General features: G+C 34.8%; 1 long non-coding RNA gene across 1 annotated transcript in view; it reads right to left on the bottom strand.

The window, feature by feature from the left end:
• The window catches only part of LOC108588829 (uncharacterized), a 147,495-nt gene that overhangs the window by 72,959 nt on the left and 61,680 nt on the right, over positions 1-12,856 (bottom strand). Inside the window, exon 3 of the long non-coding RNA XR_004735951.3 lies at positions 4,038-4,114. This is a non-coding gene — a long non-coding RNA (uncharacterized LOC108588829). The remainder of the gene's footprint in view (positions 1-4,037; positions 4,115-12,856) is intronic.

Raw genomic sequence — 12,856 nt, 5'->3', positions numbered from 1 at the left:
CAGCTTCTGGAGTAGCTGGTATTACAGGTATGCATCAAAATGCCTGCATAATTTTTGTATTTTTAGTAGAGACAGTGTTTCACCGTGTTGGTCATGCTGGGCTCAAACTCCTGAACTCAGGTAATCCACCCATCTCCCAACATTCTGAGATTACAGGCATGAGCCACCATGCCTGGCCAATGGAATTTAAGCATTTTAAAAATTAATCTCTTTATGGGTAATTAAATTTCAAAAGTCATAGACACTTCCCTAGTCATAGTTCATGGACACCATTAGGCCCAAATTCCTGAGTAGGAATAATTCACTGAGCATGAATAATATTTTTTCCTTGTGGATGATGTGTGTGTTTTGCTTAATTGTCTGACAGGATAAATTTTTACTCTGTAACTCCATCATTCTGGCTCCTGAAGTCATTTGAATGGAGCCCTGATTTGGAAGTTCCATAAAGAAAGCCCAACAATTAGCAAAGTCCTCGTCAAGCTGCGAAGGTTTATTTTTTCATTAGACTGCAGGCTTTAAAGAGGCCTGTAAGGGACCGTGATGAGGGAAGAGGCCACTTACTCAGGTAGCCAGATTGGCCAAATCAAGCAGACAGTCTATGTGATAACACAGGCGGATATCACAACCCAGATTAATAACCATCATGATGTAATAAAACATCACCTGACTTTAATAAAAATAAAGTTAAGAAATTTAACTACCTTATCTAGATAATCACAGACTCTGATCCAGAAAATACAGTAACTTAGAAGTTCTCATTATGATTTTTGAGCATATTTTGTTTGCCATTTCTCAGAAACCAAGCAAATGAACTTGTATTTGTCTCTCTTCAAATACAGAATGGTTAAATATTATGATAAATCAGATGGCACTAAATTAATAACTATCAGGTGCAGTGTATCATTATAGTAATTTATAACACACAATATAACTCTTCTATTATGATGAATTGTTTTTCTAATGATGGCTCTATTATAATAGATCAACTAATAGATACATCAGGACAAGGAAAGAACCTAGCTAAGCCATACCCCAAATATCAGATAAGAAATATGTGTTGTTTCAAATCCATCAGTTTATGAGAATTTAATATATAGGAACAGAAAACTAATACAATTATTCTAAAGGGGACTTGTATTAAGCTCTAATCTAAAGCCATGTAAATGGAATTTTTCTTTATCTTAGAAGGCATGAATACAGCTATTAGATTTTGGGGGATGGAGGGGAGGAAGGTGTGCCTGACATCATATTAGTTCAAGAAACATTTACTAACTAACTGTTGAGCATTTTATTGTATGCTAGGACAACACATATGAATAGGATATCTTTCCAATTTTCAGGGAGATTATTATAGCATAGAGAAGAAGACATTATTTCAACAGATATATGTTACTATCATAGACTATAGAAAAATGTGCAGGTACAAAGGGCTTCCTTAGTGAAATGGTTCTGAAATGGAAATTGCCATCCAGGAAAAAGAAGGAAACTATTTAAACTTCTGCTGTGTACTAGGAAATTGACTAATAGTGATTATAACAGCAACTAAATAGCTAATATTTGTTTATCTTGGGCTGGGTCCCAGACATTATTTTATATGCATTATTTCAATAATTTTATGCATTATTTCAATAATCCCAATAATTCAGTGATATAGATATTATATAATTTTATAGATGAGGATGCTAGGGTTTAAGAAAAAGAAAATCATTCATTAGTGGCAACAATGAGATTCATTCCTGACTTTTCCCAGACTTCTCTATCTATGACCTTTCCTCTAGAATATGCTGTCATTTGAGTAAAGGTCTTCTGATCTTTATTTACCCTCATGCTCCTAAACTGCTTGTTCTCTGCATTTCATTCTGTTTCCATCACTGTCTCATATTACATTTTTAAATCACCAATTATGCTCTCAGTATCATATAACTCATTTCTCTCACTGAATAGAGTGTAAATTATTTGACAGCTGAAATTTTCCAAATCATCTTTTGGTATTTTGTTTCACTCTTGAGACCAGAAATAATAGTGCCTAATAAATAGTGAGTGGATGACTGGATATTTAGAATATCTATAGGTTAAAAAAATGGTCATTTTACTTGTTAATGTCCATGAAGATGACTTCTGAGAAAGAAAGCCTTCTTATTTCTGGGACTGTGATTTATTTATAATAATTTTTAGTAAAATAAACAAGCAAATAAATAGGTCAATGAAATATGGATGGATGGACGGACGGATGAATAGATACACTATGCCTAAGAAACTTCAAGGAATGCTGCAGGGAAGCATATACTGTTGTTCAGCATTACTTAGCACTTATTTCATGGTCAGCACTATGTTAAATTCTTGACCTGGGTTTTTTTCATTTAATCTTTACAACAACCTTATGAGGAGGATACTTATCTTGTTATGCACCTGAGAAAAGTAAAGACAGATGTTCAGGAATTGTCCTCAGACACAGATCCTGTGAGTGGGATTGTAACCCAGGCAGTGAGTCCAACATTCAGATCTGCATCATTTACCACTAAACATACTATCTCCTACGTAGATATACAGTTTGCCTTTCTGTTTTTTGTTTTTGTAAATTATTATGAATTAATTACATTTTTTAACTATCCCCCGCCCTTGAGTTAATTACATTTTAATGAGGAATATTTTCAGTACTGGACTACTTACATGGGACAATGAGATTAAACAGAAAATAGGCCTTATTGAATGTAGTGGGTTGAATGATGACCTCTGAAAAATATGTTCACGTGTTAACCCCTGGAAACTGTTAATATGACCTTATTTGTTAATATGACCTATTTTTGTAAATTAATGTTTTGTAGACAGACTTAAATATTGTGTGCTTATATTGAAGATCAGAGAAATAACATGGTGTTGAAGATAAGTAAGTGCTTTTAATCTGAATGGTTGAAGATACACTTGTAGTTTGAGCACCCACTGCCCATGAAACCATAAAGAAATTTATCCCTTTTAAACCCTTTTTGCTCACTTTTTTTTTCTTTTTTTTTTGAGATGGAGCCTCACTCTGTCATCCAGGTAGAGTGCAGTGGCACAATATCAGCTCACCGCAACCTCCTTCTCTGGGGTTCAAGGGATTCTCCTGCCTCAATCTCCTGAGTAGCTGGGATTACAGGCACACACCAGCATGCAATGCTAATTTTTCTATTTTTAGTGGAGACGGTTTCACCATGTTGCTCAGACTGGTCTCAAACTCCTGATTTATGTGATCCGCCTGGCTCGGCCTCCCAAAGTGCTGGCATTACAGGTGTAAGTCACCATAAAATAGGAATACACAGTCTGCATGATTTTCTGAGAATTAGAAATAACATACAAAATTGAAACCCAAAAAGTGGCTTCTTCATGAAATACAACAATAGTAGAAAATCTATATAAGCATCATGCTTGTGTCTAACAACATTCCAATTATTTAACTCAGAAATCCATCAATGTAGGCCTAATAAAAATATTTTTAGTGTCTCTTGAGAATAGCTATGATAATTTGTTCTAAATCAGTAACTATTACAGGGAAAGCAACTTTCAGTGTCAAACTGAACATCCAGATCATGAAGTATTATCAGATTTTGGTGTTCTGTCACTGATTGTTGTTACATCACATTTCATCTACTGTGCAGATAGTATCAACATTCAGTCTATGATTCTCCTCCAATCCTCTTAATGACAACCTTCATTTTAAGGCTGTGATGAGGAAATCAGTAATGTCTAATTTAGGAAGTTCTTTTCAAAGTCCACCCCCTATAATGTAAAACTCAATTTACAAAACTCAATTAGTCCTTTTGATCAGTTTCACTAATCCAGTTTAAGAGCTTAAAGTCTTTCCAAGTGGCCCTTAATTAATGGCCAGAATGAATGCGTAAGCACACACTTGGACTGTATTTGGAAATTAACAAAGCATCTGTATCTTGGAATTTGATAATGACCTTCCTTCTATGGGACAACTGATTGTAACAAGGCATATGGTAGCTGTTTGCAAATTTTAAATAAACCTGAGGGGTATATCGATTAACCTCACTTACCCTTGTCCTTTAACTTTTAATTTTATGGATTACTCTTCTTCTTTATAATATTCAGGATGTAGGAGAGGAAAGACCCACTGCAAGAGCAAGAAAAAGAAAATAATGTCAATCAACACTTTTACAATTCCTGTAACTATTTTATATTTTTAGAAAAGCTAATTACCTTATTGAAAACTGGGTATTGTTTTAGAAAATATTTCCCAAAGAAAGTTTCTTCCCAAAGTCTTTTAAATTATTAATACAATCACATTGTTAAGCCACTGAGATGTAAATAACAGTGTTCTCTCACACATGGACACAGGGAGGGGAGTACTAAACACTGGGGTCTATTGGGGGGAAAAGGGATAGCCTGGGAAGAAATGCCAAATGTGGGTGAAGGGAAGAGAGGAAGCAAAACACACTGCCATGTGTGTACCTACGCAACTGTCTTGCATGTTCTGCTCATGTACCCCAAAACCTAAAATGCAATAAAAAATTAAAAAAAAAAAAAGCAGTGTTCTCTCATCCAATTTATCTGTTTCTTCCTTTTATACATTCTCATGGCTACATTGTATTTCATTTATTATAATATATCATTATATAGTATACCTTAGCAAAAGCAGCAATTGAAGCAGTGCTTCACAAAATGTGAAATTAACTCTCAAAATAAAGTACAAGATGGATTAATCACAATATCTGGATAGTCTGTAATAAGAAAGTAAGAATTTTGAAATTGTAAACTTAAAAGAAGGATAAAATATCTTAATAATAAATATCTACCTGTTAGTATTTACAATGTATTAGCCATTCTCCTTGAGGACTTAAGGGCTGTGATGTCCGACAGGGAGCCATTATTCACATGTGGCTGTTTAAATTTAAATTAATTAAAAATAAATAAGAATTAAAATTCATTTCCTTAGTGGCAGTAGCCACATTTCAAGTGTTCAATAGCCACATGTGGCTAATGACTTCCATATTGGAATGTCTTGATATTATACATTGTAGAAAGTTCTACAGTACAGAGCTGCTTTAGAGGGAAAACTGGTGCTCTTGTCCATTGTTTCTCATTGTTCATGTTAGAAAATGAGAAACAGTAATATTTTCTGTCATAAGATTATTTCAACTTCTCCTTGGTGTTTAAAACAGTTCATCCTCTTTCAAATGTACTTTTCAAATTGCACATTGCAGAAATGACCCCTGAAATTATAGCTTCAATGGTCTTGCAGAAACTATAATTGTTTCCTAGCAGTAGTGTGTAAAATAATATGAAACCATTTAGAGTGATTAAAATACCCTCAACAAATTTATGTAGAAATAATTCATAGAGGTAATTACTGTATGTGCCCCTAGTAAAATCATGCTTTTTCATATTTATGTACATATACATGTTTTTTTGGCACTGTCTTTAACCAATTTGAAATGAAAGGGCCAAGAGGCTCTCTTTCTTGGAAACGCATACACACACACACACACACACACACACACACACACACTGAATTCTCCTTTATCTTTTACCCATTGTATCCAAAAATAAATAAATGATACAAATGGTTCTTTTTCTGGTTTTAAAAGTAGAGCCAGAAATTATGTGAAGTTGGGACTATTGAATTATTCATGTGTTCTGATTGAATGGGATCATTATCTCTGGCCTTACAAGCTAATAAATACTGTCTAATGCCTGGATACTGTTTTGATGTAATAATGTCAGGAAAAAGAAAAAAACAATTGACTTCTTTGCAAGCTTGAGCCTAAATTAGGGAGGAGCTCCCTGATGAGTTCATTACCAGAAATGTGTGTATGTGTGTGTGAGTGCGTGTGCATGCACACACGTGTGTCTGTGTGTGTCTATACACAAATATGAAATATTTTGAATGATTCTGGTAGTCAGCTTTCTCCCAATCTCTCTGAAGGCATTTTAACTTATACATGTAACTAAAAAATTTCAAAATGGCTCAGTTGTCTGGTACTTGCTGCTATTTTTCTCTCATTTCTCTACTCTCTTCTATCATAGAGTATGTAAAAGAATTTCAAAAAACTGCAGATTGAGGCCCAGTAAATGATTGTGCTACCTAATCATTTGCCAGTGAGCAGTCAAATAATCTTAAATTATAGACCAGTGAGTTTTCCCCATATTGATTTCAATAAATAAAATCACCTCAGTTTAATATCACCATAAACCAGACAGTGTAGAAAGTCTGAATTAAGGTTGTGTTCTTAAAGGCGATCACAGAAGATGTGTCTTTGTAAAAGGTCTGAATGCATGGAAATAAATATATTTGACAATTGGTTTCAGAGAAAGTAAAATTAGAAGTAGACTGTTATAAAATACCTTTACAGATTGTTATAAAAATGTAGCAGAATCTGTTAGCATCAAATAAAATATCATTATTGACTCTGTTAATTTGTTTAATGATATAGCCATTACCTTTTCTTCCTTTAGAACACCACTTTTTTCTACAAGTGATGTAGAGTCTATTAAGAGTATAAGAACATCCAACAAGGAGCCCATTAGCAATTCAGTAATTTGCAAAATTTGCACAAGACCAAAAGTCTTTACTCAGAGACAGCTGGCTTGATCTTACACAGAATGCACAGGTTTTCCAAATCGCTTTTCTCAACATCTAACATGAGCTAATAAATCATGCAACTTAATTAAGATTTTTTCTTTTTAGCAGGAATTAAAGTGTGTGAACTATCTAGTGGAAAGGTGTGAATACTATTTCAATAGTGCTGTTTTTGAAGCGCTGTCTGTCTTTATCTGGTCTGAGAAATGATGAAGGGCAAGTGAGCTTTTTCAAAAAAGTAAATGTCCCAATTAGTTGGTATAGCTAATCTGTAGCTGTGATTTATTGTATATTTCTATAAAATAGTCATGGAATTTTATTCTCAGACAACAAAAGACAAATTTGAATTTGAAACTCAAAGAAGAATGTCAGAGGTGGGTAAACTATAGTATTCTGTTCAGGATTATTATTATTTCTACCTTGGTCTTTTAGAAATAGAAAGTGCCCCCACCTAAGAGAATAAGGCACTTCATGCCTTTGCCTCCTGAAAGATACAAACTGCCAATTCTTCTCCAGTGCTTTCCACCTGTCAGCATGCTAGGCGCAGACCTGACAGTCCACCCGTGCTCTAATTCCTAAAGACCAGCATGGTTGGCAGGACATTCACAATGAACCTGTCCCCAAATAGGGCCTTTGGCACTTGGCTTCCCTGTTCACTCGCACTGTGACAGGCTGTACACAAGACAGATACGAGGAGCAAAGGCAGACCCTGTGGTTACACCCAGCAGGATCCAAGAAGCATTACTAGTGTTCTCAATAATGTGCTATTAGTATTGCAAAAAAGAAGTAAGGAGTGCACTACTAGGTGATAACACATCTTATAAAGAAAATATATACATGTTGTATATATGTTTTGGATGTTGGATTCAAAAGAGTTCACACACAGCTCTAGAAGTGCATGCAAGAAAGGAAACCACAGTATGAGTTGGGAAACTTCCAAATATCCTTCATACAGATGTTTTTGTTCAACTATAAAACTGTGATGGATGGAAATGAAAAAATTAGGTTCAAAGAAAGACAAGAAATAATGTAGCTCTGACTTGACTCCTTCATATTCCCATATAACTTTACATTGTTATCTGTTCTTCTCTTATAGACTGGAAATTTTGTGAACTCTTTACATTTAGAGTTCCAACCTATGCAGAACGTTCTGTCATGAGACCTTAGATAAGTCACTCTCTTAGAGTAGCTTATGTGCTAGTAGCATTGTCCCCAGCCCCCAACACTTGGGAATATATGTCAGTCACTCTTTGCTGGAGTCTCAGAAAACAATTATAGAAAGGGATATGCATGCATATTTCAAACACATACATTTATAACCCAATATTAAATTTATAAAGGCATATATAAACCAAGAACCGTGTCCAAACTCAGTGATGCATAGGTCTACTCTATGTCTTAGAAGGCTTGGAGTCTTACTCTCTTTGACCAAAGGCTCTCTCTTGGATATTTTATCCTCAGTCATTTGAACTCCATAATGTACTCCACTTGTTGCCATTTACAGAATCCATGTTTCCAAGTTTATTATTTGATGTTTCATCAACTGAACACTCCACTTCTTCTCCCATCAGGACCCAAGTAAATACACTGTTATCTAGGGATGTCTTCCTTTAATCATCTGATGCCCTTTGCTGGCACATAATGACCTAAGAATGAGGAAAGAAACAGCACACTACCAATTTTTTCTCTTACTCTCAATTGCCCCCTGCTATTAAGCAACTGCCTAACTTTCCTTTTTCATCATTAATATGATGTCAAAGTAGAATTAATTAAACCATTTTGGTAAAAGTATAAAATAAAATTCAGCCAACAAAAACTATGTCATAGATAAATTTTAGTAGAGAAATATGCTATAACCTAAATGAACAACACAAATTACAAAAACTGTGCAGTTTAAATCTAACTTTTAGTTGAAACATATATGTACTTGTTTATAGAACAGTACAGAAGGACATACATAGACATAATAAATATGTATGTGTATATTATGTGTGTGTGTATATGTGTATGTATATTTGAACAATGGGATTATGGCTATGTTTTAATCTTTTTGTTTACCTATATTACTATTTCCAACAGTGAAAAGAATTGCTTTTTAATACTCTCAAAATTATAATATTTTTTCAAAATGTAGAAATATATTAAACCTTTTCATTATAATTGTATAGTATAAATCCATAGCCATGTATGAAAATAGACAGTCTCTTTGTGAGTGAAAATTTATTTGTCATCATTAGCTTGAAGATAAAAATGAGACACATGGTGCTGGTAGATTAAACCAAGATTTAATCAAGATTAAACTTGATCTAAAAACCCAGATTTTAGGTGCATTCTTAACTATCTGTATAACCTTTGAAAAGTTGTGTAACCATCTCTAGTAATATTTCCTCATACATAAAGGAGAGAGCCGGACTAGAGACTGTCCCTTCAACTTCGAATCCCTATGACTATATCACATATAATATTTGAAGTCTCCAAATAGGTAGTCTTTAATATGAGGAGGAAACAATACTTCTCCAAGATAATAAGGCCACAAATGTGCATATATTCAAAACTATGTAATGCTTATTATCATCATAAAACCCCAAATAAAAAAATAGCAAATACCATTTGGACTTACTATATCCCAGGCACTGTTCAAAATTATTTACATGAATGAACTGTTTAAATTCCCCCAGAAAGCTTAAAGTTATGTTATAACCTTCACTGTTTTAAAAGTAAAGACATAAGTAAAGCCTACGAATAAATGAGTATTATCATCCCCCTCCCTTTTTCAAAGAAGAAAACATGACAAAATGTAATCAATGTAAACATGAGGCAATTTCTCTTTCCAATAAGTTAATTCTACAGAAAGTGCTCATTAAAGTCACAACATTTAAAATTTTGCTTTTCTTTATATTTTTTCATACCCAATAATTAGAATATTGTTAAGTGAAAATGGTATGTGGGCCTCTATCTCTAAAATTAAGTGATTATTTTGGATCATATTTTGAAGATGCACTTAAAAGATGGACATATATTGTAGATTCAGGACTGCGAGAGAGAAAGCTGGTGGGAATTCATTTTTCATTTCAACTACCTCAGATCCTTCATGTGGCCTTTATCAGGCAATAGTTATCTGGTACCCTGCACTGCAATGCTTTTTTTTTTTTTAAACATACTTTCAGTTCTGGGATACATGTGCAGAACGTGCAGGTTTGTTACACAGGTATACATGTGCCATGTTGGTTTGCTGCACCTATCAACCTGTCATCTATATTAGGTATTTTGTCTAATGCTATCCTTCTCCTAGCAACCACCCCTAAGAGGCCTCAGTGTGTGATATTCTCCTTCCTGTGTCCATGTGTTCTCGTTGTTCAACTCCCACTTATAAGTGAGAACATGCTGTTTTTTGTTTTTTTGTTCCTGTGTTAGTTTGCTGAGAATGCTGGTTTCCAGCTTCATCCATGTCTTTGCAAAGGACATGAACTCATCCTTTTATATGGCTGCATAGTATTCCATGGTGTATATGCCTGAACTGCAATTTTTAAAAATTTATTTATTATACATTAAGTTCTGGGGTTCATGTGCAGATCATGCAGGTTTGTTACACAGGTATACATGTGCCATGATGGTGGTTTGTTGCATCCATCACCCCATCATCTACATTAGATATTTCCCCAAAAGCTATCCTTCACCAATTCCCCCACCCTCTGCTATTCATCCCCTAACCATCAATCCCCTGGACCCAGTGTTTGATGTTCCCCTCCCTGTGTCCGTGTGTTCTGATTGTTCAACACTCATGAGTGAGTGAGAACATACGGTTTTTTGTTTTCTGTTCTTGTGTCAGTTTGCTGAGAATGATGGTTTCCAGTTTCATCCATGTCCCTGCAAAGGATATGAACTCATTCTTTTTTATGGCTGCATCGTGTTCCATGATGTATATGTGCCACATTTTCTTTTTCCAGTCTATCATTGACGGGGATTTGAGTTGGTTCCAAGTCTTTGCTATTGTGAACGCCTGCACTGCAATTCTTATAGTGGCCACTAGATGTCAGGCGTAAAGGCTAGGTGTGGCAATCAAGGTGATCCTTTCCTTGATGGCCAGTTTTCAAAAAGTACCGTATCTACTGAGTTACATATTTCTAATATCAATGAAAGTTCCTCGCTATATTCTTCATTATGTCTGTTATAATGGCAATGCAACATAGAATGCTATGTGCAATTCATGCATTACCAGATCAAATTGGTGTGTCCCTTGACAGTAAAGAACAGATAGGTCTTTACATGGTCTACACACAGTATAGTGTATGTTTTACAGAAAGTTCTTAAGAAATGATTCTTATTTGTTGAAGTGTTTCTGCATTAATATTGAATCAATGGTTGGGGAATACCCTTCTATTCTGAATTCATATAATTTTGATGACCTTATTGGGCTAACCTACTGCAAGCACATAGAGGTAATCTAAGAGCATACTAATGGAAACTCTTATATTGATCATCTTCACTGTGTATATATCCATGCATGAGAGATCCTAAGTAGCCATAGTCATCTTTTCCCTAGTTCCCTTTCTTCAAGTTAAGGTAAATAGTAACCACATCTTTTCCAACCATTTGGCAGTAAATGGGTAATTAGCTGCCTTCAATTCTTCCAAAGAAAAATGTAATTCAATAATGAAAAAAACTTCTAAAATAAGAGGTTATCTTTTAGTTAAAATTTATGTCAAAATTATAGCCCAGGTCAAATGGTCTGTCTCAGGTCAAACTCAGAGATGAAAAAAAAAAAATCCACCAGAGTAGGACATGTGCTCAGGTAGAATCAATAGTAGGGCTTTAGGCAGTGCTTGTAATCAGGGATGTATGTGACAGGAGATGTACAGGGTGTAGGTAGGCAGAGTATTAACGTTACAAAACTATGACAGGTATCTGAGAAACAACGATGAGACTTGGCATTGAAGACAGGAGAACTGGCAGAAGCAAGTTGGTCGGTGAGAAACAGGACCAATAAGGCGGAGAGGTTGGTCAAAATTAAGAAAGAGGTCTGTACATAATCAACAAGATAACAGTTCTATCTCTAGAACCAAGTACATGGTCCGAGAAAGATATTAGCTAGAAAGCCAGAGAAAAAGATTTGACTAGCTATTGAACCATTTAATTATTAACCTAAACCATGCAGAATCCATCTAGAAAGGAATATAATTGATCTCAGCACCTGAGATGGGGCAAATCTAGAGCAAATAACCTATAAATGTGAATATGGGAAGAAGCGGAGTTAGGAAACCAGATCTTAAAATTTACCAAGAACACTTTTACTTGCTAGGCATGATGGTGAATTCAATAAGAACAGAAAGCTTGGCTCCTGAATTTGAGTAAAGGCAATTTGGTAGATAAAATGTTTAAAAATATTTAACCTCAGTAGAAAATTACAATAGCTTCTTTTGAACTAAAATTCTTGTGCTTCTAATCTCTTGGGAACATCACAATGATATGGTCAGAAAAATTATCTACTAAGGGTTAGGCTTTTGTACATGTTTATGTCACTGTAGTTCTGACACTTTCAGGCATCCTTACAAGGGGTTTAATACACACTGACCATGATGAAGAAGAACAGACTATTTTATATAAACTATGTATGGGTTCCAGTCCATAAAACTGGAGCCACATAATCTTTTTCCATTATTTGCTATGGAGAAGCAAACTAACATATTAGAATGAGATAGCAGTAGGTTTGCATGTTGAATTTATCACTTACTAGAGGTGTGATTATTGAGGCTTTATCTTTGAGATTCAGTTTTCTCAACTGCAAAATGGGAATAATTGTATATAACATGAAGAATTATTATGAGAGTTAGTAGATACCCAGGTACATAGGTAGTATTTATGAAATTATTTCTATTATTATTATACCGTGTCATTGTTTCAAGTCCACTGAGCTCTTATACCCCTAGCCATTAGCATCTAAATAATATACCCATATATATTGTTAAATAGAGGGGTTATTTTAGGGGACTTTTATGAGCCCAAGTTACTCATTATCAACTTACCTTTCCCCATTCATAAAATGGGTTTATTGGAGATGTTACAGAAAGTCAAAAAGGAACATTTTTATAACCAGCTGGCACTCAGTTTTCCTGTAGGATAATATCAACTCCCTCAAATGAACCATTCAAAACCCACTGAGGGCTCCAATAGATCTGGCAGGTTGCTGGGCTCAATGCCAGTCACAAGTCAAGGACCTCTCCTGACACCACAGGCTGAAATTGAAGAAAATAATCTGGTGCCTGTTGGTTGCCTCTT

This window comes from Callithrix jacchus, chromosome 17 (assembly GCF_049354715.1).
Source record: "Callithrix jacchus isolate 240 chromosome 17, calJac240_pri, whole genome shotgun sequence".
In the NCBI taxonomy this organism is placed as follows: domain Eukaryota; kingdom Metazoa; phylum Chordata; class Mammalia; order Primates; family Cebidae; genus Callithrix; species Callithrix jacchus.
This window is presented reverse-complemented; position numbering and strand designations above follow the sequence as displayed.